The sequence below is a fragment of the Dermacentor andersoni genome, chromosome 4 (genome assembly GCF_023375885.2).
Source record: "Dermacentor andersoni chromosome 4, qqDerAnde1_hic_scaffold, whole genome shotgun sequence".
NCBI classification, from domain to species: Eukaryota; Metazoa; Arthropoda; class Arachnida; order Ixodida; family Ixodidae; genus Dermacentor; species Dermacentor andersoni.
Genome location: NC_092817.1, coordinates 97,186,741 through 97,214,230, shown reverse-complemented (window position 1 = coordinate 97,214,230; position 27,490 = coordinate 97,186,741). Strand labels below are relative to the sequence as shown.

General features: G+C 46.2%; 1 protein-coding gene across 4 annotated transcripts in view; it reads right to left on the bottom strand.

The window, feature by feature from the left end:
- Positions 1-27,490, bottom strand: part of Octalpha2R (alpha2-adrenergic-like octopamine receptor) — a 743,760-nt gene that overhangs the window by 184,739 nt on the left and 531,531 nt on the right. For all 4 annotated transcript variants that reach the window (XR_011893885.1, XM_055074062.2, XM_050183531.3 and 1 more), the window contains one exon: positions 9,463-9,559. The gene's annotated coding sequence lies outside the window, so the exon portion shown is untranslated. The remainder of the gene's footprint in view (positions 1-9,462; positions 9,560-27,490) is intronic.

Genomic DNA, 27,490 nt, shown 5'->3' with positions numbered 1-27,490 from the left:
CCGCTAGATGTCTTAATAAATCAAGTACGTTGTGGCGCTTGCAAATGTGCTTCGGCGTAGTCCTTTCGTGTGGCCCGGTCTGGTGTGGCGTCTCTGCTGCGGGTTTGTCTCCGTAGCGTAGAGCGGGTTTATAGACCGTTGCCACAGGCGAGGGCGAGGTTGTCCCCGTAGCGTAGGACGGGGCCGTTGTCCTCGGATCGAGCCTTTGCCGGAGACCACGGGGCACAACCGTGGGGCGTGGAGCACCAAGCCGTACTGGTGCAGTCCTACTAGTGTCCTCCTCCTTCTCAGGTCTTCGGTGTCGACGCCACCGGTTCACCGTCTTTATGCCAAGCACTCGATCACCGCTCTTGATTATTCTCTTCTAGCGGTATACGCCAACCTACTCCTCACTCCTTCCAGGCCATGCCAGCCTTACCCCTCTTACTTCTCTCTTTTCTGAGGTAACAGCCGTGCTTTCTACGCTGCTTTTCCATATTTTCCCGCTTGGTGCTTATATTTTGTCTTCTTTTACTTTAGTTCGTGACACCAATAGACAATGCTTCGCTTCACATTGATTCTAACATGTGCGTTCGATCTCCATATAATATGAACAGGGCCTGATTGAAGAGGTATCAGAAGAAAATTCGACGGTAGAAATAAATAAAAAAAGACATGAAAATTTAACGAGAACTATTGTGAAACGAGTAAACACGTCCATATGTAACTATGCAACACCCATATACATGTGCGTATGCGTGCGTTTCGACGTAACACGGACAATTACAATACTATCGCTTACAAAGATATCAACCCGACGTTGGTTCTAAAGACACCTTTTTTCGTGCTCTATAGCTTTTACCAATGGCGAACCGTTCTTCAAACATTGCACATGTAAAGGAAATAACGTCTACGCTGAAAATTTGCTGTTGTGTCTTTATGTTAAGTATTCATTTGAGAGCATTAATGTAATTGACCATACGTTTAACGCAGCCCTGTCTGGCTCCCGATCTCTGGGTCAGTCCAATGGTTGGAAGCGGTAAGAGGGTGTATGAGGTCTGCGAAAAAGTGACCGTATTAACAGAAAGGCTCTTGCACTGGAAGCGCTCGTTATAATGGATGTCAGGCAATGTTAATAACGGACATGTTAGCAAAGGCGACTGGCCAATGGAAAACAGCACTTGCGAGCGTAAAGCTTTTTTGAATTGTGCCAGAAGCTATTCATACACCATTTGAGCAGAAAGTACGCCTTAGACCGGTGCATAAGTTTTGGTTTTATTTTGACTGCATAGTGATAGAGATCTTACATGGATATCTATTAAGTGAGCAGGGTTGTTTGCTTAAGGACACCATTTCCCAGCATGCGCACCCGTATTTATCGTGGCATACCGGATCTTGGGCACATACCAGTAGCTAAGTAATCGACACCATACCCACCACCACCGGTTTGTGTGGTCACACTTGGATGTCTGCGTTCGGGAGGCCAGAACATAAACCACCAAGTAGAACAACACTCGAAAAAAGAAAAAGGAAAAATACAGAAAATGCTTGGGGGACCGACAATATTAGTTTCACGAGTTTGTCTCGTTTAGTCGAATAATAAAGGCCGAAAACAAAAACAATTTATGGTTCATCTTGCGACATTTTTTTGTATGCATATATACGCCTTCAACTTATGATTTAGGAAGAGTATATAGTGGCTATAATCGGTATTTGTTACGGAACCGCGATGGTAAACGGTTCTTTTTTTTTCACGACAACGCAGCGATCGCCTCATGACTGATGACACGAGAAAGAAGCTTTTGCTTTGAGTTGGGTGTAATAAATGAACAAAAAAACAATAATGGTGCGCAAAGCGTACCAGTTACGAGTGCTGCGGCCTAACGTGCAGTATACGACGGGCGCACGCCGTATAGAGAAATGCGCCATAAAGGGCCAGCGCGGAAGCACTTAAGGTTGCGAGCGAGTGCCATCTCGGCAGGAATAGGTGAACGTCGAAAGAAACACTTTCCTCGTGCATATTATGGGGAGAGACGGTACTATAACATTATTGTGTAAGTGTCTCGGTGGATGCATAGCGGCGACAATGGGAGTCGAGCATTTCCATCTGTATATAGTACTAGAACCGACAAAGGTATGTGTGCGCGTTGCCGCGTTTACACTGCGTTTTTCTAGCGTCTTATTCAGCATCTCGCATGAAGAGGAGCCATTTCGGCGCCCTTCTCCGTTAGGAACGTAGTAGCCGCAGTCACGAAACAAGTGGGTGTGGGTAGAGGGACAGCCTCTCCTCTGTATAGTCGTCTTTACCAAAGTTGGAGAGAAGGCGTTAAGCCGAATGACATCTTGCAAGCGCCAGTGAACAACTACTAACCTGTACATGGACAATTTAGCTCGCAGCAATTGTTGCTCGCAACATTTGCATCGTCAATGGTACCCCGCCCATTTAGACAGCCATTTACTAAAAAAAAATGACAGATAGAGAGAAAGGCATTTTTACCAGTATGCGAGTGCGCATTTATCTATATGGTAAAGCTTTTCCACGTGGATGCTCGTAATAACGCTATCGTTACTTACACATGCTAACTGTTTTTTTTATGTTTGTATGTAAATGTATGCGTGTAAATGTATGTGCGTTTTATGTAACGAATGGCTTGTGCTATAAGTTCATAGATTGCACTCATGTCATCCGTGCCGCCCCTTTTTTCCTGTCCATGTGTTTCTTGCGCAACCCACAGTATGAACATAGTCGGAGGTTAAGACACATTCGATTCGGATGGTTGGCGGCTTCAATACTACCACGCCAACAGGTATTTACAAAGACTGCCTAAAAAGACGCCGCAAAGACATGCGCTTGCAAAACATTTATCCTACACAGTTTTCTGGGTAGCGTACATTTGATCACTAATTTATACGGGGCACGAGGTTTACGAAAAAAATATGAATTGCAAGTTATCTGCCTAGGCTTCGCTGTAATTCAATTCATGCCAGAAATTTTCCATTGCCCTGGAACCGGTATCCCGTAATCTCTTGTGGATGAGTGCACACCTTCTAAGCACGTTTATCGCAGCAACCCGCAGCTGCTTCTAGCGCCGTCCCAAACTGACGACCATTTGCAAGACCAGGAGAAGTGTAATCGACGCGCGGGAGACGTCCATCCGCACAGCCTATACCGGCGGTTGGCGCGAACTCGTCCTCGCATGCAGGATGGTAAACATGTGAAAGACGACCAGCAGCCACGCAGGTAGACATGTCTCTGCAACCACCATCGTACACGCCTGAAGATGCCGGTTGCAACGACGGTTTCCAACACGCGGCCTAAGCGGTGATAAAATGCGGCAGTATAGGGCGAGAACTGCGAGCATTTCCGTGACGGCAACGACGACGACAACAACAACACGGATAACTCTTGATTCGCACGCATGGCTGCTTCCGTCGCAAGGACGAAAGGACCAGGGACAGGGGAAACAGCCGCGGCCTCAACCGTGGCTCGCTTCAGGGCCGTCGGCAGCGACGTTATCACTTATTGATATCGGCTGTTAGGTAACCGGTTGCCACCGCGGCCGCCGCCGCAGGAGCAGCAGATGCAGACTGCGACGCTGCGCAGACGCCGCCACCGCCGTCGCCGGCACGGAGGCTGAGGCGGTGGATGACGGCGCGCGATGGTACCGTGCCTCGACATCGACCCGCTACTACTGAAGAGGAGAGAGAGAGAGAGAAAGGAAGAGTGCGGGGGCAGGGGAGGCGACGAGGGAACTAGGGACCAAGGTGGAGGCGCTGCACCGTCAACGCTGCCGCCTTGCTTCTGCAACCTTTTCTCCTTCCGTATGCCTCGCTTCCGAGAAGCAGGTTGTTCTCTGGGCTCCCCTCCTGACCCGCCCCACACCCGTTTATCCATCTCTCCTTTGCAGCACTTTTTTTTTTCTTGCACCCTTTTCCGTGGATCTCCGTCAGCCGTATAATTTCAGCGCGTTCGGGGAAATCGGTTAGCGTCGAGAGAGTGCCGTGCGCGCGATATATGCGTAACGAGCGTTTCGTTCGAGGGAAACGTTCGAGAGCCTCCTCACGAGGCCATACATAAGTGTAAAGTAAACATTCCAACTTTCGCCGGTTGAAACGTGCTTGCGTCAGCTGTACGCGCGGATCAACTGCAGTGGGATGATGCACCAGGCGTTTATCTACGGCGTGAAGGCGACATTAGATTGGCGCCACGAGAGCTTTCTTCTTGCGAGTCGCAAAAATTGCGTAGCTTCATTACCCAAACGATCCAAATTGCCAAGTTATTGTAAGGCGCGGAATACATATTTTTTGTATAAAAAATGGACACTGATAGAACCCATAAATATATTAAATAGGCTGCTCCTAAGTTAGTTTAGGCAAATGATCGCAAGCTAATTGTGACGTCATTATGCCTGATATGCAGCACTGTCCACTAAAATGGAGGTGTGAATGCCTTTCGTATGTTTCTTGAATGTGTGAGGCGCTGCGTGTGATCTGCGAATGTCGTGCATTTGAGTTCGTGACATGTCGGTGCCGTTGCGACGAAGCGTAAGGTTTTTTTAAGCAGGAAGATGACATCAACAGTGCTGTTTAAGAAAGTATTCGTCCGTACGAGTGAGTTATTCGGATGTAGCAGGAAATGCCGGTCATGTTGCATACTCTGTTAAACATTGAGAATCACCAAGGTTGAACATTTGTAACGGTATAAAGAAAGAGCACGTGAAGAACGGCGTCAATATTTGATTATCACGTATTTTATACTCGGCATTCTTTCAACAAATAAAATTTATCTCCTTACGTGAGAAACAGCTGATTTCTTTTAACTGTTTGTTCATTTTTGCACCAGCATTTCTGGGATTACTGTTAAGGTTGGTGCAGGAAATTAAGTTCGGAAAACTGACAACAATCAGCAATTTGTTGCAAAGGAACGGTCAGGCTGTGAGGTTATCCTTTTGTCGCTGAACCTTCGTAAAGCACATGAGATTACTAACAATTTCAGGCTAGAAAACCGAATCTTATCAAGACGGAGTTCATCTGCACCCGGTTTTAAAAGGCCACTTGCCCCCATATCACCTGACCTTCACCATTATGCAGAGTTATTTACGGGCACGGAAACTGACACGTGGCGAGTCAGTGGGCGCTGTCCAAAGCTCCCACTCAATGCACGCCCAAAGGCTATATGGCGGCCACGTCAAGAGGCGCAGTACTGTTATCAGTGACATTTGGGCAAAATCTCCAGGCGCCTTTTCTCCACTTTCGCGCTCATGCTCTAAGGTCACCAGTGATTATCCGTAAGACACTTTTCCAGGTTATTTCTAGAAGCTGTTCCTTGTGTTACAGGATTAAGAGGTCGTCGTTACAAAAGAAAAGAACGCTTTAGGTTTAGTATTAGCGAAAACAAAACCAAACGCACGTCATTACGAAAGACAAAGGCGGTGCATTAGGGATCCCTCCTTTCTCGTCCTCGTTATTTTTTTGTGTGTGTGTGTTTTTCAATGATGACTGCTCAAAAGGCGCCGCCGGTGGCGTCTACGTCGGAACCAAAGCCGCGCCTTCCCGCTTATCGTAGTTCCACGTACTTTGGTGTCTCGTTAAACCACTCAACGCGATATAATGGGCTTTAACCTGCCACCTATTCTCCCATGTACGTGATTTCTTTTTTGTTTTGCTCTTTTGTCTGTCCTTATTCGGCTCTTCTCCTCTTGTTTTATTCTCGTGAACACGTTCTCGAACGAGCCCCAATTTGGTCCGCGGACCAGAAATTCGGGGAAGCAATTTGTTACAATGAGCAGGAGTTTTCTCTCCACAAGGTGTCTCCCGTTGGATGCTTTCATGGTGCTGCGAAAGAGCACGACAGGACAGCTCTGCGTTCCTGACGTCAAACGTCAAATCGACAGTTGCTTCAGCGTGCAACTCCTCTTGGGAACTTCGACCTTTCTTCGAAATGTGCGCGAACATTGAGTTCTGGAGTATTAGTGGAGAAAGAGGTGCTTTAGCGCAGCTCTCTGCGCTTTCTATTCCTCTTTTACGCGGCTTCATCAAATTTCTGAGAGTGCCTGGTTAAGAAGGACCTCGTTAGCGTGGTCGCATAATCCTCGAGGGAGAGACAACACTTCTTGGAAGCGTATAGTGAAGTGGACCCGACTGGTCTTAAAAACGTGGCACTGAAGTTCAGTTAAATTAGGAAAACGGTTTGACGTCATGCACCGCAAAGCAGGGGCACGTTTAAATTTGAGGATGTTCGGTCGTTTGCAAGCTTTTGGTAGTGCTGATGAGGAAAGCGTCGTTTTTTTGCGTGACAAGACGGGATGATCGCCGATCTTAAGAGACTTAAAGCTCAAAGCAAGAAATGGATGTCTTTCAAGCATGAGCGGCGACGGAAAACAAAGTACGGAATGGAGAACTTCGTAAACTTGCATCTTTGGTCGATAATATTTCTGATATGAAAAAAAAAAGCGATTCCTTTCGAACGAATTTACTGCGACTGCAGCATTCCCCTGCAGTGAAGGCCACCATTTTATTTTCCCAAGCTTCCTTCTGCAGGGAACTGGTCTAGAAGACAGCGGTTACCACGCGCTTTCTAGAGGAGGGGGAGGGGGGAGTTGTCGTTTGAAAACTTATTATTGCAAAGTATTTGAAAATTAGGAATATGTCATGTATTATTTAAAACAGCAATACAATTCTATGATATTACAGAAGCGTCTGGATTATAGAAAGAAGTTCTGACTTGTTATTTATGACGCACTCCACTTCGTTTCTTTGACGTATGTTGTGCCCGTCTAAGGGAGCTATATTTAATATGTTAAAATATATAGCTTTATGGATCCTTTTGTTCGCAGCTGTACAGCAAAAAAAAAAAAAAAAAAAAAAAAAACGAAGGGAAGGGAAGAAAAGGAAACCTATGCTATATCTGTTTTTAGGTGGTTCCACATTTCACTATTTAAATATATTTGATTTAGAAAATCCTAGTTTTCTTTCTTTTTTCGTGCTCCGGCAATGGCAATGTTGTGGACGACGAGGTGGCTTGACGACGACATAAATCACCATTCTGTGTCGTCCGATGGCGACAAAGGTTGTCATCAGCGTAGCGGAACGTATGGACGGGACGGACGCACAAGGCAGCTCGAATTTCGAGCACTTAGCTGCTCTCGCGATAAAAATAAACAGATCGCATCAAATAATTTTACATATATGCGCATTGCAGATAATAGCCACGTCTACGCGTATACGTACTGCTTCAATAATCTGAATGCTTGCAAGTTTTGCGCATCAGGGCAAGTCCTAGGAGAAGGCGCATCGGCATTTCATAACTACCATGGGCTTGAAACACGAGAACAAGACAGGGATAGAAAGACACGCAGGGGCGTTCGCATGCCTGCGTTCCCTGCTCCGTCTGTTATCGCGCGAGATCTAGTAATTGAGCCTTGAGGGGCCGAACGATCATTCTTATCTCCAAGAATAATGCGGCCTGGCCAGCCTGGTCAAAAGTGCGGGAATTTGTAGTGTGAGTACCGCAGCGATATTCTTAGCGAGTAGTGAGATCTCCAACTCGACTTCAGCGTTCGAGACAGAGGCAAGGCATCGCCAACTGAGATGCGGGTAACTCTACTTTGTATATAAAGAACGTGACGACAACGTTTTATTAGTTGCCAATTTAATGAAGTTAGGCTATCCACACAACTTCGCCTCGCAAGCAGCAAAATTCATTTTTTGTTTGGAACGTTACTCTTCTAGCGTGCTCCATTTTCGCAGCATCTTTAACTGGTATCAAATTAAGACATTAGCGTGTGCGCGTGCGTGCGTATGTATGTATGTATGTATGTATGTATGTATGTATGTATGTATGTATGTATGTATGTATGTATGTATGTATGTATGTATGTATGTATGTATGTATGTATGTATGCATGCATGCATGCATGTATGTATGTATGTATGTATGTATGTGTGTATGTATGTGTATGTGTGTACGTGCGTGTGTGCGTTTGTGCGTGTGTGCATGTGTGAGTTTGTGGTGAAACCACACACACACACTACGCGTAGCGGCCCCATCCGGTGAGAAGGCAGACTACAAAGGAGAGAACTCGGAAAAGGACATGTTTGTACAGCCCTACGCGCTTGTGGCACAGCACATCAACAAGACAAACAGTCCGTGCAGAGTAGGCAACAGCCGAGACAATCGAGTAGCACACGCCTCGACCTCCCATTTGTTCGGCGGAAATGGAAGTTGCACAGCGGGGTCCTCGCGCTGTTCCTTTCGCTTATTTTCCTTCTTTCTTTCTGCACCGTGCAATATCTGCGGTTGGTGGCTTAGCGAGCGACACCGGCCGTATCGTGGCGTGACGGGAACAGCAATACGTATAGTTACGTTCCACCCGGACATACCTAATAGCACCGTATTTTCGTGAGTTCGAGCACCAGTCCGCTGTTGGACCTCGCAGCCTTCCTTAGGCCGACATAGCGCGAAAAATATCCGCCGTATTCTTCATCGATCCCTTACGAAAGACCACTTTCCTTGAAAGCTGCTTGGGTAAAGCTGGCAGAAACGGATTCCTAAAGTAGAATGAGGCACCCCCCGTTGGCACTCGCCACTAGAACCATTTTGACTTTTAAACGAACGCGCTCAACCGCATGCAACTCACTTCGTAGTCTATAGAAAGTGGCTGGATGTCGCATTTACGAATGCTTACACATTACCAATTGGAATAGCCAACAGTGCCGCATACCTCCGTTGCGGATGTGATGAAACTGTAGAGAACAATTTGTGACGCTGAGCATATACTTCTACTCTGAACGACATGCTCTGCGTATATACATATTAGCCTCAGCTGCTTATGTGACAGACCACTCTCCGATGCAAACATCCTGGGGCCTTGGCTGAGTAACTCTGTTACGCTCAGGGCCGCCAAAGCGTCAATGCGCGTCTCGAAGGCAACTGGGCAATACGAGCGCTTCTGACTTTATCTCAGTTAGCATTCATCTGCTGACGTACGCACGCTGGCTCGCCTTCTAATTTATGTTTCTTTCTTCCCTTTTCTTACCCACCGTGTAGGGTAGCCAACCGGGAGCGGCAATGGTTAACATTGCTGCCTTTCCTTTTATATGCATATACAGGGTGTCCCAGCTAACATGAGGCAGAGTTTAAAAATATGCGAATGCCACGCACCTGGACAGAACCAAGGTAACGTTGTTTGCCGTCACTTGGAGATACTCAGATGACTATTTTCTTTCATTCTACTTAATTACACAATGAGTCTTAATTAATTAATCAGCTTCTCAAGTATTATAGTTAGATATAATACTTGAAAGCTCCCGATACAGCCTTCTGTTGCTCAATACGTGCCACATAAAAGGGTTCTTCCAATCGTGAAATATATATATATATATATATATATATATATATATATATATATATATATATACGAGGCAATGCGGCGCGCGTGCGTGTGCACCAAGGAGACAAACAAGTGGCGGAGGCACACTCACCCGTGCAGGCGAAGAGGAGGAGATGCTTCAGACTGCGCTGGCATAATCCTCGGGGTGCGCACCCATGTGCGACAACAGGGTTCCCAGCGCCGTCTTCCTGCGTCGCAAAAGAGAGAAGGTTATCTCGTGCACTAAGCGCGAAACTCGACGTATACGTAGCGAAAACAACGGGTTTGCTGAACACGAGGTCGCGTGCTCGATCCCCTGTGTCGGCGTGAACAGATGCCACGTGCACAGAATGAAAACTGAGCCGCGCACTCATATGCATGTTGGGGCAGGTAATGCGGTTGTAGAGTAAAATCCTATACATTATTGCGGCAGGGCACTACGCTAATGAAACAAGAAGTCAGGCCGTGAAATTAGAGCATTGCGATTCTAGGAACGGGGAATTACGCTCCGCGTCGAACGCGGTAAAGATAATTAGCGACATTCGCGCAAAAATATACATATTAAAACGGACTTCATATCGGACATATCAAACTCCGAGCACCTAAGACCTGCGCCATCAGTTCACTCGCAGAAAGGCATTTGTTTCCCCGTGTGCTTTCTGGGCGCGTCATTTCTTTCGATAATGCGGCTGGGCATGCTTGACAGCATGTTTGGACGTAACCAGGTGTAGAGTACGACGCATGGCCCGATAGAGCTACAGATCCCAGCGGGTTGCTGGGCTATAAAATAGGTCGCGCCGATGTGCTTCACCTCTGTTGTTTAGCTTCGTTATAACGTGCTTGCATCAAATGTATTGTATTTATTTGATATGCCAAACTATTTTTAGCACACAAACCAGTTCGTAGATGCGGCAAACGTAGCGTGAGTGTTCAGTGACGATGCCCTAGTTTCGCTGTCATAATTAGCACAAAATAATCAACAACTTTTTGTCGTCTAAATGCTATGATGTCGTGGTATCTCTGACCTCCCCCATAAAGACCGCGCGTGTTGTTCTGGCCATTTGACGCTAATCACAATTTTTGTGTGTGTTTGTTTCATACATTGCAAACAATATCTGCGCCACAAGCTCCAAGTATGGAGTCGTAAACGTATTTCGCACATTTCGAAGAAGCATTCGCAGCACCGTGAAGTTCTGATTATCCGTGAAATGCTTGGTCCAGATTAACATAAATATACATGCAAAACTAGTGCTCACCGCATACAAAATGCCACGTTTTTCTAACTTTTCAAAAAAAATTTACTTGTGACACCGAATTCAGCGCGTCCACACAATATACCTCCTCTGACAGTCGGGCACGACGTTTTTCAATGCGCGCATACCTTGCTACGTATGCGAGAGTCGCAGGTGCGTTGGAACGGGTTCGCCATCCAGAATAAGGAAATATATAAAAAAAATTCAACCCGTGTCTCCGCTTTGAAATCCACTGGCACGCGCGGAATCAAGCCCCGTATATTGCCGCCATTCTATTCGCGCTCCCGCAATAGCCCTTCTTCTACCTTGATTAAACTCCACCCGACACGAATCACTTGACGCAGCCGACAACGGAAGGATCGGGACCCGGCAAAGAAGAAGAAGAAATGCAGACAGAAAAAAAATGTTCGAGGAAATATCAGAGAAGAAAGTTTGTTTACAGCTGTCAGCGGTGACGCCTACGGTGGCACGTGCACGAAACGGAACGTTATGCATACGCGCACGTACCCTAAAGCAAACAAAGCTTGACGAACGTTCTCGCCATAACCGTGCAGCGTCGGGCCGGCTGATTCCAATATGAGGGCAGACTTTAGCAGTCTGTAGGTTTTCTGTTGAACTGTTCGTAGTATTGCCATTTGTTGGGCGTGTTGGTAAACTGACTTGGAATGCATACTTAGCGCCAGCAAACAAGGACAGAAGGGAGACGACATGGATTTAACGATGAACACAGAAAAGAGCCCGATGTACTAGAAATAAATTTCAGCATTGCCATTTGTTGGGCGTGTTGGTAACGCATTGTGAGTAGCGCATTGTGGTGTCGTCTCCCTTCTGTCCTTGTTTGCTGGCGCTAAGTATGCATTCCATGTTCGTAGCAGTACAGACTTCCTTGGCCAGGGCTTGATGCGCTATTTTCCCTATAAGTGCTCTACAGACATCTTCAAAAACAGATTGATCGTATTCACAAAAAGGCTCTCGCGTTAAAACTGTTCGAAGAGCGAGTTTTCGTTCCGGAAAGGCGTTCGTCTCGAATTCGAATCCCGGACCAGGACGAATTTTTCCTCAAATGCGAAGCTTTCTGCCTGTGAAACCCGCATGGGTCTCCTTTGTAGCTTCGCCCTGCAATCGGGCGCATGACAGTTTTTCTTTTTCGAGACCAAGTTCCAGCCATTCGTGATCTAGGACATAATATTAGCAAAAACGGCCGGACTATTGCCAACAGCGCGTACAAACGAAAATATATGTGAGTTGGGCCCCAGTTTTTAACGAAATATTGTGTCTGTGGACAACCTCTGTAGAGTTGCGATCAATAATCTTTGCTGGTAAATATCAGCGAGACGCGTTTTTATATGGGGATATAGTGACGCTTGCCAATGAAGAACTGCGTCCGTATTCACGAAAGAGCTCCTACGCGATAACTGTTCGTAAGATCAAATTCCAGCCAATCCTGACCCTGGACATCCTGTTAGCGGACACAACCGACGTATAGCGAATGACACTTACCAACCTTTGTGGATTCGGCCCCTTATTTCGCAAACTGTTTTCGCTTAAAATCTATTCCATATTGGCCGGTCGGCTGATGCGCTTAGCACCCACTACCGTGAAATGCGTTTACTTTTCTAATCTCTAGAAACCTAAAGGCTTTCATATTTAAAAACACGCATGCAGCAAATGCGGCATTACTACAGACTGCTCTTTTAGAATATGGAGAATATGTCTGTATATATACCAAGCCCCTTGAAATGCCATCTACATTGCTCAAGGAGATATTGTGCTGCAGTTCTATTTAACTGCTGTCATAAGCATTCCCGTAGGCTCAATAGCAGAACATTTCGATGGACGCAGAGTAGCCTATTTGCAAAGATGCTGCTATAGTTGTCTAAGACGTTCATACGGGCAATCGCTACCGCTGTACCCTCAAAAACACTGTACGCCAATTGGTCAAGCGGCTACAGAACTACCTGTGCAAAATATATTGACTGGCGATTGACACGCTATTAATTATAAGTTCCCGAAATCGACATGAGCCTTTCTACAGTATGCCGAAAGGCGGCAGTCTTAAGTGCCTAGCCGTAGACACACTTCGCCTTGTCCAGTGCACGTGATTGTTCTGAACTCCTGTCTTCTCTCTCTTCCACTCCTTCATTCTCTCTTCACGTGCAGGGAGCAAAGAGGACAGTTTAGTTAACTCTCCTGCCTTTCCTCCGCCATCCCCCCCCCCCCCCCTTCTCTCTCTAAGCGCCCAAGTGTCTGCGAAGCAGGATGAAGAAGGCAGGGAGGCCAGCCAGTTTAAATACCGGACGGCTACCATGTGCTAGAGAAAGGGCCAAAGGGAATGAACGTTGAAAGATGACGATGCATAATTTGTCTACATACTGACGTTCACATTTAACCTACCGTAGTGTTGAGGATGTCTAGAAATTAGGCAAAAGTGAAACTCCACAGGGATGCAAGTTCAGTAATTCATTAGTTCATTAAGACTTGTAGAGAAAGCCTTGTATGCAATCCGAGTAAGCCTTCTTCTTTATAATGACGCAGCTCCCACGACGCTGCAAGCTTTCGCTGATATTCGCAATATTCGCAGCGCCGGGTCGCATCACGTTTTTGCATTTCGCTTCAGCGAGACTGGATGTCGGCGCTCCTCAAAAGTTAATGCGATACGCGAGAAAGCGTTGAGTCTTGGTACGTTGCCGGCTGCTGACGTTCAGCTTGTTTTCCCACGTCGACGCCGCGGCGCACCCGAAAGCCGCCACGCTGAAGTGCGCACCCGACTCTTCAGCCTCCTTTCCCATGCATCCGCCGAAACGTCGGCGCGTTTCGCACGGTCAGCGTCAGCTTATCTTCGTTTTACTTCTTTTTTTTCCCTTTCATTTACCTCTGTACTTGTGTACGCGTGTGGGTTTGTTTCTTTCTGGACAAGCTAGGTGGCACAGTCGACTCCCGCTGCAAGGCAGCTATGTATACGCGTGAGTTGAGGCAAAAGGATGCATGGTTTTTGCTTTCATATACTTCGCATTTCTGTCCTTTCCTTTCTATTTTACCCTCAGTCAGCTGAACCTTCGCCGCCGGTAAAGAAGAATAAGTACTAGCCCGGAGAAACCCTGTTCAAAATATGTATGTTCTACGGTGGTTACTGATTAAAGTTGCTGACAAATCGCACACATTTCAGTCCCTAAAAGATTGCAGTTGTCATAAAATTTCTTACAATACTACCTAGGCCGAAATGTGACGACACCCTCTATGTGACTTTCTTTAAAGGCGGTATGCTTTTATCACAATGCGGATATGTGTAAAAAGTCCGGCTTGTCTCGTCGTGGCAGCCCAAATGGGTATTCTTTTAAATACGTTTTATAATAAATAAAGTCTGGCGACTTCTGTTATGCATGTAATGTTTTGTTATACAGTAACGTTTTGTCAAAAACACAGCCAAGAAAGCAGTTGTGCGTGTAGGTCCAACGTGAGGCCAACGCGAACCAAGGTAGCCCCAAGCGTGGCCTATTTTGACCTCACAACTTCCTGTACTTAGCTTTACGTTGGTGACGAAATTACTGCCGTTTTATCTCGAAATCCAAATCTCCAACAGTGAATCTACGTTTGAGTAATTATGGAAATTAAATGTCGCTTGCAGGGCATGTCTAATGTAGGATCACATTTTGTTTCAAGCACTCGATGATGCGTGCATGCGAGCTTTAAATATAAAGATTGGTTCTGAACACCTGTACATGAAACGAAAGCTCTCGAGTGTGATATGTCGTATCGGCTTTTATTGTATTTACTGAAAGGATAATACAAATGTAGAAGCTACTAGTAACTGATGAATCGTGGAGGCTGCATTTTTTATAACACTACAGGCGCACTCAAGAAACATACATCGAGTAAAGGACTGAGATAAGCACATGTCAAAACCTACAAGCGAAGGGACGAAATGTTATATGTAGTGAGTGCCGTTGATAAGTAGTGGCAATCACCGCAAGCGTCCATTCAGTAGCCAAAGCACTGCTCACCGCACTCTGTTCGTCTTTAGCCACGTCATTGACGCAGAAAGCCACATGTTTGGTACGTATCATGTAACACAAAATTGCAGCGTGTCGCAACGTAGCGGCAAAGAACACCAGAGTTAGGAGAGGAGAAAAAAAAAAAGAAGTCGATAGGCGAGCAATCTAATCTACAAGTCGGCAGGTTATCGAACTCCACCCGTTTATACGCAACTGCTCGGTTGGCGTCCCGCTGTCACGCGCGCACCTCGCGGCAAAACTGGGCGCGCAGTGAGAGAGATAAGTTTCTTCGGCGACGCCAAAGACGCTCTTCGAAAGGAACCGATGCGTCACTGTCGCGCGGAGCGCGCGCGTAGGGGGGGGGGGTGGAAGCATTTAGTCGCGTCGACGTGACTGGGATCACAAAAGCGGTGGCAAACTACCCGCCCGGCATACTTGATCAATCACCCGCGTTACCGAGACGGCGAGACCGCCACATAGACAAACCCAGCAATGCGCTCGCGCGCTCGCCCACATGCGCTGTGGTGAAACCAACCCGATGCGTTTGCGTGAATAATGAGGATACTCTTTAGCTATAGGTCGAGTTAGAAGGGATCCCGCCGTTTGTGCGTACGTGCAGCAGCGATAGTGATGGAGCACTTGTGCCACTGCGGGTATCATTGCCCAACCGCGACAGCCAGTGGTCTCGCTTTGCTTGCGAGGCGCTACTTTCGAGTCTCACTTTGCGGATGGAACGCTCTCACCGCTTTCCCGAGCGGCTTTCGATGGCGACGCCGCCATAGTTGGGAGAGGGAAGAAAAGGAGGAAGGGATGCTGGCGCGATCAACCTATATGCAAATACGAAGAGCTGGCCGCTGCCTAGTTTGGAATGAAGAATCGACGCCTACGCTTCGGCTTGCTTGCCGCCTACACAAGGCTTGGTGGCCGTTCTACTTTATTCATTTTTTCACTTTCTACAGACATTTTCTCATATTTATGTTTTACAGCAGTTAGCATTTCTTCAACAAGACTTTATATTCTGCAGTGAGACCGCCTGCTGAAAACGTAGCGAATATATATATATATATATATATATATATATATTTAGTTTACGGAGCGAGGTAGGTGGTGTCGCTACCGCACAAGTACAACTGCTTAGCCGTCGGTGGTTATTTTACTAAATTTTGGACATGTTACATACAGGCGCCCGATATATAGATGCGTAAGGATTGATATGCTTACCCAACGAGAAAATACGTCCATCCGGCCGTCCCTCGATCCGTCCGTCACGTAAGACGATCGCTTTCAATATAGAACTTGCAGCAAAGAACGACTACGTTCGCGCTGACTGTCGCTTCAACGCGAACGAAGCGGCGAGGACACAGCGCTCACGAAACTCTCAGCACACGCCGCACCCTGCCCCTTTCACAGATCGTTTTCAAGATACGGTCCACGCGGCAGTATCATACGCAGCCGCCACCGGAATACGTTTGATCACGATTCATAATGCTTCGGCGCTTATGGATAAAGAGCGATAACGGCTTTAATGATCGGAACATCATCAGTGCGCCTGGCACCGCCACCTGCAGTACTTTGCTTGCGTTATCAATGCACCCTGCGCCACGTCCACACTAGTTCGTGTCGCCGTTGCGCTATCGTTTGCACTGGCCGAATCAAGTTATCATAACATTGATAATGACACCGGACTGCGTGGAGGTGAGCAAGTAGCACAATGGTTACCCATGCTTAGACAACTCCTATAGGAGTTTGTGTGATTTCTTTAAGGCTAGTTCACGCTGTGACGGAACTCTCTTCGTGGCTATATAGCGTTTGTATACTGCCTTTAGACAAAAAAGAAAAACCGGCACGTACATTTGCTAATGTGTATTTCTAGGTCAGCATATTAGACTGCGCAGGCTGTCTAATTGGCCCTTTGCCAACATTAGTCCTCAACGAACTTTCTGCAGACATTATAGCAGAGCGTACGTGGAATCTCCATGGAGCGTGTATTGCATTTCTCGAAAGTTCATGCTTACAGTTGTCCAAGAAGATCCCTGATTACGTCACTGAGATACAGTTGTATGCGGCGCAGATGAGAGACGAAGTGATAATCATCATACACGACACTTTGCTTCAGGTATTTGCGACATGTACATTTCCTTGCCAGTTGCAGTAACGAAGTTGTCGGTGAAGTGATATCTCGTCTTCCAAGTATTGAGCCCGCACCGAAAGGATAACGACCCGCTCCGACATGAAGGTTGCCATATGATTCCTGCACACAGCTTTGTCACGACCGATCAGATAACAGGAGTTGCAAAGAAGTTTTGAAGTGTTGCGTGCATTTAACGGACTCCTGTGGATCGTCGCATATGTACGCTACATACTGGTTTGGTCTTGTTGCTTGGGAGGAAGATCGAAGAGAAGAGGTCAGAAGCGTTAGCCCGTTTGTTTCCAGCTTTCTGCCATATTCTGGCGGAGGGGGAAAAAGGATACAAAGAGAAAAGGAGAAAAAAATTATCATAGAGTAACGCGCTCAGACACACGACAGGTTGGCTTCGTTAGAAAGCGATAGCGTGCGGCTTCTGCACAATGCGACGCGAGCACAATGACGGTAGAGGGGAATTTATGAGGAAGCCGGGGTGATCGCGAACTCTGGTAAAGTTTACAAAACAATGTAATCGAATTTATTTCAGGGAGGCAGAGGTATATACAAACAAGGACATCGCCGTACTCTCTTGATATTCATTCTGGGCGATTGGAGAGAACGCATTCCGCGTTCATTTCGCCACACTACATAGTATACGAAAGTCACAAACTAGTGAATGTAGACCACGGCAAAGTAACGTGTTGAACCACCTTGATAAAAAAAATAAACTACTAAAGCGAGAAGGCCACAGAAACCATTTGCTACAGGAAGGGTATAAAGAGCAAGGGGAAACAAAGCTGCCAACAGATATAAGCGCGAGAAGAAAGAGGCACAGACTAACAAGAACAAAAAAAAAAAAATCAAAGGTGGGAGGGAAAATCTTACTGCGGCCTTGCAGGCAGACACAGGCGGGGGTATGCACTACCCATATAGCAAAGCAAGGCGGAGCAGAAACACACACAAGGAAATATGGATTTTTACGACAAACGAACCGCGCAGAAACTCTGCTTTCTGCAAAGCTCTCACTGACACAGTCAAATTCAGGAGAGACGGCCCGAGAGAGAAAGAGAAAGAAAAAGTGTTCTGTTGCGTTAGTACTGAAAGCATGAAGCATAGAAACGAAATGCAAGGAAGACGAGAAGATAAAGTGCTGCCAGAGGCAAAATAGAACGATGGAGTCGAATATGTACAAAAAAAAAAAAAGATAGGAAAGTAAGAAAGAAAGAAAGAAGGAAAGAAAGGAAGAAAGAAAGTAATATATAGATGGTATGCATAAAAGAACGAAGAAAACGGAGTCTGGCTTCTTCTACGGTGCTGCGCCAGCGCGGACAATGCAAACAGACCAATAAATGGAGAGAGCGCGGGGCAAGCGAAACAGGTTGGCGCTTTGCGCGGCGGGGCTCCCATTTCCGTCGCGAAGCAAACAGTGCCCGCACTACGCACGCCTTTTGCGCCGCCGGCCCGTTCCGTCGGCTGCACGGGCCTGAGGAGTCGGGAGGGGGAGCAACGCAAGGGAGGGTGTCGTATGCGAAATCCTCGCGAGCCAGCCAGCTTGCTTCATATATACGAACGGACTTGAAATCAAACAGAGGGGCCGAGAAGTGAGCGACTACACAGTGGCGCGTCGCGCATATATACGCTTAAAGCAAGCGGAAACATAAACGCGAAGAGCAAGCGACCGGGCCCTCGGTGTGCAGAGTGATTCGCAGTCCGCAGTGGGGCATGGGATGGAAGTAGACATTTGGGTCGTCACTATACGTACACTACAGCGTGACGACCCCCGCCGCAAGCACACTGCTTGCACGCTGCTTGCGCTCGGCTTTCTGGAAGGAGCGACAGCGAGGTGCGGTGCGAGGGAAAAAGGGCGATTTCGTTGAAATTGAAAACGCGAAAGCAAAAAAAAAAGAAGAGAGAACGAGGAGCACAACCCTTGAAGAAGAGAAAATCGAGAGACGGGGTAATACCGCCGCTGTAAGCGAGTAGGACGCGCAGAAATGGAGGATTCGGGTTGGGTGGATACGGATTACTACGCATATATATGGCGAAAGCGCGCACGGCTCGCCTTGTGACCGGGTGTGACTGTGGTACGAAAATGAAGTTCTCGAAATAGCGTGCCCAAGTCGTTGAGCATACCGGGAAATCTCTTTTAAAGCTCTTTTTAACGCGAAAGCATTCTATGCCGCATTAAGCAAAGATCCGGCGTCGTCGTCGTGACCGAATGGCGGCACCGAAAATGGCCATGATGGGAAGAGTAAAAGCACGTAAAAAGATGCTTGGAGCGTCAAATTTATCACGGACGTTCCTGTAAACAAAGTAAATTATAGCCTTTGAAAAGAAAATTTGGTAAATTTCAGCCTGTGCGGGATTCAGACCCGTGCCGAGGTGTCGGCGCAGCCAATCGGGAGGAGGTGGCGCCACGTCATTAGTGCATAAAGTGAGTATACATATATATATATATAAAACTCAGTACCCTTGTACTCTGTGAAGAAGGATGATCAGCGAAGCTGTGTATGTGGGCCCCTTGATGGCGAACTGCACCTTCGCCGCGGGTCGGCCCGGCATTTCGCTATCTTCGGAATTTTACACACGGACACAACCCTGGGAGAACTACACCTTAGGAGGAAGCTTTAGCTCGGGCCCAACTCCGACGCGGCCTATTTAAATACATGTAAAACGCAAAACCGTTTTTCTGAGATAACCCCTGGACCGATCTTAATGAAGTTTGTTGCATTTGAGAGAGAAAGCTAAATTCTAGTGACTGTCGGATGCGGAATTTCGATTTAGGGCCTGAATTTTGTTTAAAAAGATTTCAAATATTTGACCGTTTGAAAAAGATAGAAGCACGAAGTTTACAAATTCATAGGTCTTCATCAAGGACAGATATCGCGGTTCTGCAAACGGCATCCATTAGATCATTCAAAGCGGACAAATTCGATATGTTATTTTACATCTTACGTGAATTTGTTACGTTGGTTACAAGGGTTCTGCAAAAGCTGTACTTCCATATTACTAAATTTTTTTTATATTCATGTGTAACATATCTATTTTGTCCGCTTTAGATGCACTATTAGATGAAATTCACAGAATTCTATTTTCTTTTTTCGTTCTTGAGTTACAGAGTTGTAAACTTCGTAGTATGTTTTTTGAAAATTTGAGATTTTTGCCGATTGTTAATAAAAGATTGATGACCTAACTCGAAAATTCGAAACCAACAGTCACTAGATTTCAAGCTTTTCTTTTAAGTGCAACAAACGGCGTCAAATTTGGTGCAGTGGTTCCCAAAAAAACGAGTTCTCCTTTTGCATGTATTTAGATAGGAGCACTCGAGCTAAAAGTTCCGCTTAACAGCTCCGCCGTAGAAACTATGTTGTCCAATTGAACGCTGCTGAGCGCTCCTTCAAGTTATAAGCTCTTCTTGGGAATGCAAGCGCGTTGAGACGCTCCGTGCGTTTCGATTTGGCCTTGCCGAGGCGCAGTTAGAACGCTTATGAGAACTTGAACGGACAAGAAATCCGCGAAAAAAAAAAAATTGGCGAGAGGGACTTTATTAATGCCTTCGCATTTCCACGCGGAAGCAGTCTTAAGTGTCCTTGCCGTTTTTTTTTACGTTTATTCGTACGCCCAGTCGACGCAGTCGACAGCCTGTCCTAACTTTGGGTTTCGTATTAAAGAATTTCTTTTTAGTTTTGCGCGCCAAAGCTTGGTTATGTTTAAGAAGGACGCCGTAGTATCAACACTCTAGCATAATTGCGACCACGTGAGGTCCTTAACTTGCACCTAACTATAAGCACACGAGTGCTTCTGCATTTCGCCCTCATCGAAATGTGGCCGTCGCAGCCGAGATCTAATCCGCAGCCTCGAGCTCAGCAGCGCAACTACTGGATATGCCCCCCTCCCTCTCCCAAAAAACTTATAAAACACCTTAATATTCAGTCAACGATAGTTGTCATGGAGAAGCATGTAAGGCTGCAGGCAGGAGGAGAGGATAGAAAAGAAAAAGCACGCAATGCGTCAAACGAAACGCAGCTGAAAGAGGGATGCTGATAAAGGAAAAAGAACAAGAAAAACAAGTATGATTAAAACAAGAAAAAAAAACAAGATAAAGCAAATGAACTAGGATCTGCAGACTTTGTAAATCAGGGAGCGGCAGAGTGCGGAGAGGAAGAGACGATATTTTCTGCAATTTTTTTAGGGAGCATGGCTGAGTGTCCTGTAAATGAGAGCAAGGAAGAACTGAATGAACGGGTTTGGAAGGGTGGAGGACAAACTACACAGCGAATATGATCTATTATGATCTATTATATTATAATAATATGATCTATTATTATTATATGATCTATCATTATATTATGATCTCTTAACGAAACGCCGGTGGCGTCGTCTGCAATATTTATAGCCTTTTCTTGCGCAATGGCACTTACAGCCTTTATTTCACTCACTGGACGAATGTACTCTGAACAATGGAGCACAGAGGGAGAAGTTCCGCGAGAACTTCCGCGAAATCGCGACAGCTCGCCTCCGTGACCAGAAACTACGTCCTGCAGCGACGCATTCTAAAACAGTACCCCTTATGTCTTGCAATGAGTCAAAACAAGCAATTTTTTTTATCTAGCTCAGTTCTACTACAAATTTCTCATGAACACCCATAAAAAAAGATATACGAGAGCTGGAGATAGATACCTATTTTATACACACATTTTAACGTACACATTGTCGTTAAAGGACTCGAAAAACGTAGTCATGCTTGCTGATCAAGAGTCACAGCACAGGTGAGTATAAATTGTGTAATAATTACCAATAAACACTTTATAATAGAAGTTTATTGGTAATTATCACGCTTCGCTAATTAACACCTTAACAATAACTTTAGCATACACGTTGCAAACGCGGAATGGAAGCCGGTCACTGTCCAAAGTATAGTCCCGTAGTAATTATACTGATATTAGCACCAGTTTCTGGAACCCGTGTTGCATTGTTCATGACTAAACACGTCGCCGTTCTGTGGCGCATTGCTTAACAATTGCTTTGCGAGAAAAAGGTGGGTGAAAAAGACGGGTGAAAAAGAAAATTTTTTCACCCGTCTGATTTGTACACTTTCAGTTTCTGGCGATGCATTTATCGATGGAGACAAAGCATCCTTCGATAGCACATTACAGTAAAAAAAAAAAAAAAAAAAAATCTCACGAGAAGAACTATTCCATTTCGCATTAAAAACACGCTACTGCGGCGCCTTAGTTGCACAAGCTCTCTCAAACACACAATTCGCTGTACATCACACAGGCGTGCGCAGTGAACAATTTCAGAATTTAGGGAGCACACGCACAGAACGGAAGCTTTCGCCCGTGCTCGTACTTCAGCAGTTAAGCTGCACGCTTGTTTATTTCTCCGAAATTTGGTGTAGAGTCAAATGCACAAACCTTTTCGTTTGTAAAAGCAGTCTGCCATTGACCGGTGACCTTCCTTAATAATATTCGCAAGATGAGGATTGGCTGGCACTAGTTCTTACGAAAGAGTTCTAGCGTATAGCCTTTCTGTGTGCGTGCGTGTGAGCAGGGGTCCTGTTGCGTACACCCTAGGTAAACGCGGTGATGCTCAGGCCGATATAGCGAGGGCAGTTAATGAGGCTATAGAAACAGGCGCGCCTTGAACGGCGTCGATCACTATGTTGATGCACTGCAGAAGAATGTGATTAACGACAAGCATAGTTCACGTTGGTTAGGTCTTATTGCGCTGAGTTATAGCTCCCGGGATAACTTGCGTTAACTCACTGTAACTCGGGTCTCCCTTTTGGGAATAAGCTGAGATTAGCGCTGGGAATTGTTACAATCAGAGCCCGCAGCGTGCGCCTACTCGGCATGATGTCGACCTGCAAACATACGCGGGCTAGCGAAAAAAAAAGAAAGGCAAAGCAATTACGACAGCCTTGTGCGAGTTGCTCGCTTCGTTTTATTATGGTCATAAAAGCGCAACTACCAGATGAAGCAGCGCACCCTCTTTGTTGAAATCGAGGGAATATCGCAAGGCAAATTCCCAGTACACAAGCCTCTTCTTTCTATGTTTTTCGTTCTTTTCTTCTTCGCTACTCGCGTATACGCGTACATGTGCTCGGCGGGAAAGAAAAGTTCTAGAAAGAAAAAGAAAAAAAGTTAGCGCCAGTGAATTTCTGCGGCGGCTGGCAGTTAAGGTATACAGTGTCTGGACGTTCTCGATTTGTCAGCGGCTATAAAAATCTTTTTACGGGGTTTCATAGTGTAACATAATAGACTACGTATGAACACAACAGAGACATACGTTTTCACTCAGCCACATATTGTGCAACAGTACGTGAACAGGGACCATGCTGCTCATTTATTCCCCACGGGCTTGAACCACACACACACAAAAAATCGATTGTCTAGAATGAGTGCGAAATAGCGAAAGAACAATTTTCGCTGACATACAAAGGAAAGTTTGCTTCATTAGATAGGCATAAAGAGAAACTTTGACTGCCGGGCTCGTGTGCCCTAACAGATGTCGGTACTCCCAAGCAATATGTTGTTTACAGCATTTCACGCATAGGCGACCTATTATCATTACGGGCAGTGTAAATAGGGCTCAACAATATGCGACGTAGAGGTGGATCTTCGTCCGAAAGCTCGAAGTACTTTCAAGACTGCTGTGTAAACTTCAATTGCCTTCGCTTGTCTTCTCCGTTATTCCCTCCCCCCCGTCCTTTGACTACCTGTACCTATTTCCCATCAGCTGACCGGCGTTCAGTGATAGTAGCCAAAGATAAAGAGATGCAGTGCGGCCAGCAGTAATTTTCCTCTTTCCATATATTTATTTATTCATTTAGTAAACGATCAATCATAGTAATTGACACCTCACTTGATTTCTAGGGAAGACCGCAAGAGAAGTCCACTGTCTAGACTATACAAATTCCCAGTGAGCGAGCGAGGATAGCTAGTTAGTTAGTTAGCTGGTTAGTTTACTAGCTAGCTAGCTAGCTAGCTAGCTAGCTAGCTAGATAGATAGATAGATAGATAGATAGATAGATAGATAGATAGATAGATAGATAGATAGATAGATAGATAGATAGATAGATAGATAGATAGATAGATAGATAGATAGATAGATAGATAGATAGATAGATAGATAGATAGATAGATAGATAGATAGATAGATAGATAGATAGATAGATAGATAGATAGATAGATAGATAGATAGATAGATAGATAGATAGATAGATAGATTAATGAAAACTGGATAGGTATGCCTGGTGGCACGCCTTGCATGCAACTTTAAAAGAAAAGAATGACAAATTAAACGAGATGCACAAGGCACACCCCACTAGCACGACATGCACGCTCGGGCCATCACATGTAAAAGTAATTAGATTATCCTACTGGAAACATCAGACTGGAAACACAATGAAGGAAAAAGCTGTTACTCAACACACAGTGTCTCTATGGCTTGGTTGTTTCACGGTGTAAAAGTATTGAATCGCGCGCTCTAAACCACAGACCTCCCTTGCTTATCTCTGGTCCCACACCATTTTAGCTCATTGCTCTTGTTTTCGCGAACTGCGGCAGTCAGGCAAATATTTCACTGGCGCGTCTTTGAAAGGTACTGTGAGAATGTCAGGTCAGAGAGCATTGCAGCTCAGTATTGGCGAATTGGCGAGCCTGTTTTTCGCATACAAAGAGGCAATACTATGCTAACACTTAAGAAGACGTCAGGCTGCAGTCTTCACGTCAATACACGCAGGCCCCCAAGCTCTTTAATACCCAGTTGACACGCTTTAAATCATGCGAGGAGGCGAACCTAAGATGCTACGGCTATAAAAATAGAAAAACAAAACAAAATGAATAATAATAAAAAAGAAGTTGGCACGTAGAGCGCACAGGGCAACGACGTGACCTTTGCCGGGAATTAAACCCCTCGCAAAGCTGCAATAGCAATGCGTCGAATGCTACGGCATTCCGCAATTTACCGTCAGCGCTGAACCGTGCCCTACCGGGAAAGCTAGGAACCACCGACCGCAAAGAGGAGGAGGAGCCGAGGAAAGAGAATAAGAAAATGGGGAAGAACGAAAGAAGGCAGCAGTCGTACCGACCACCCTCTGGCCTTTTACCGCTGGTGCGTCACCTTAAAGAAGACAGGTGGCCAAGCTTGGCTCGGGCGCCGACGGCGAAGCGAGCGACGCGCGATCGGGGAAGCCGGTGGCTGACCAGAAAAGATGGCTCAGCCCAATATAGCCGTGGCGGTGGCCGCGGAATCGGTTTCGAAAATGTCAGGAGCCCTCGAGAAGGAGGACGCCTCGCGGTTGAGGCCAAGGACTGCCGGGAAATTCCAGGAAAAGAAAAGGAGGCTGAGACGTACGCGCCAAGAGTAGTGGCAAGGTGTAGTACAGCGCTAGCTGTTTAGTCGAGTGCGTCGCCGTGCGTCGTGGTAGCTAAAGGAGGCGCGAAACCTGTAGGCAAAAGCGGTCGTTGTTTGTACCGGCATGAAAGTCGACAGCACCCACACATATCAACAGGGCAACCGTGCGTCGGTCACACTTGACGTCGGTGTAACGATGTCTGTCTGAACGGGTAGGCGAAGTGTTTAACGCGACAGCGTAAAGTTCCCCGTCTCGCAAAAAGAGAAAAAAAAAAACATCTGCTGTCGGCGTCGGACGTCGTATCGCGAAAAACCATTCCGAACCGCAACCACGCAGGCCCTCTTCGCGCGGCGCAGAGGCGTTACCGAACTAATTGAATTTCTCAAAGTGAAATGCGTAAGGAAAGTCGTAAAGTACGATCTAAACACAAGCTAGAGGCATGATAGCGTTGAGTTTAATTTGAATATACCAGAAAATATAATTCTATCACCCGAAAACCCAAACACAAACCCTTTTTCCAGCGTTGCTACCATTCATAGAGAAAGCGGTTCGCTCGGTTCGCGGTTCGCTCGGTTCCTTGCAATCAGCGCTTGCATACAGGCTCTCAAATTGTAACAACGCCATTGCGCTCGCCTCCGCGCAACCACAAGACAACTGTGGTTGCCGGGAAGCGTGACAAGCAGTCACGGATCTTTCAATGCTGTCGCGTTCCACTCTTAAAAGACGAAGCTTAAGCATCCTCCGTTCTTTTTTTTTTTTTTTTTTTTTTTTTACTGGATATACGGGTCGACAGCGAGAGGGCAAGCTGCAGCTCTTGTCATTTGGAAGCGCTCGCTAATTCATTGCCCCTCTCGTAGGCCCGACGCCTGTGAATTTATTTGCCGTTGCTCATGAAGAATTTCTTATCCGAATAAGCCACCGGAAGTAGCAAGAAATGTGTGTATAGGGCCAGGTAAACCTGCAGGGCGCGAGAAATCTAGGAAGTGTCCCTTAGTCAATATGCGGCCACGCACACAGAGAGAAAGAAAGAGAAGATCTGTATCAGCTACACAATTTTATGCTGTTGTTGCTGTCTTTATCAGCAATGTTTTTTTTTTTTTTTGCGGGACAGTTGTTCGAACGTCAATTTCTGCTGATACGCTCCGTCGCATGTCCTCAGTAAAACTAACACGTGCTGCCCCAATGGGCGACTCGCGCGAAGGTTAGACGGTAGGGGCGGCGAACAAACCCAACACATAAGATATCAGGATGTACACCTTTCTGTTCTTATCATTGTACTACGTTGTAAATTTCGTGTAATTTTCGTTGATGTGCGCATCACGCCACCGTAATATGCCTAATGTCTATCTTCTCTAAAAATATTTCGTTTTTTTTTTGAGAGCTCACAACGCATGAGTCATTTATCTACTAATCTCTTCCTTACTTAGTTGGGACTGACTATAGTTACTGAAAAGCATCTTTTCAGCTCATCGCTAAGTGAACTTACTAAAGGAAGAGGCTGGCGCCGCCGGTAGAGTAGCACTGTTCAACGCACCCTTAGAGGCACGCATATCGCTGGCCTGTGCACACGCAGGACGATGTCCGCTCTGGTACGAGCTGTATCGGAAGCGCTACGCAGACGCAACCTCATTGGCTAAGCTGTTCCAGTGCATATTGCACTTAAAGCGTAAGTGTTTTTCGGCACCACGAACATTAGAGAAATCTCGCGCACGAGTCGATTACACGGCGATAAAGCCACTGCGAGTTGCCTTATCCGAAACGAAGTATCCCTGCCAACTCGACGCAACGCAAGCGCTCGATGCTAGGCTTTAAGTTCACTTCAGACTCCGGGGCAACTTGGAAGAGATTGGATACTCTACGAGGCTTTAGCCGAACTCGGTTAACTTAACGATTCATAAAGCCTGCACGTGGCGGTCGGCTGCAGTCGCGAGAGAAGTTTTCCCCCATAACCAGTTTGAAATAAGAAGCAAATTAAGGAAAATGAGTGAAATATGGTAGCTTACAAAATTTAGCGAAGCCGTAGATGCAAGGAACGATCAACAGAAACTGTGAAGGAAAAAAAAAATGAAAACGCTTGTTGGGGTTTCGCTACTTGCAAACCAGTTTATGGAAGCGTCTGCTATGTCTTCCTTTTTTTGTGTATAATTTATCGGGGTCGCGCACTACTCCGGAACTTCGGGAAGTTAGCCTCCGTATTAATATCGAGCAATCTGCGCTGCACTCGCCGTAACAGCCAGCGACACTTCCTAGAAAATCAATATAAACGTGACGATAATATTTTTTTTTTTGCTCGCCGCGGACTACACCGGTAGAACCGAGCTGGCGGAAGCAGGGTTGTACCGCGGTGGCGTGATTTTTTTGCCGCGATATCGTTTGCAGGCCCTGCAGCTAGACGGCCACGTCGGCTG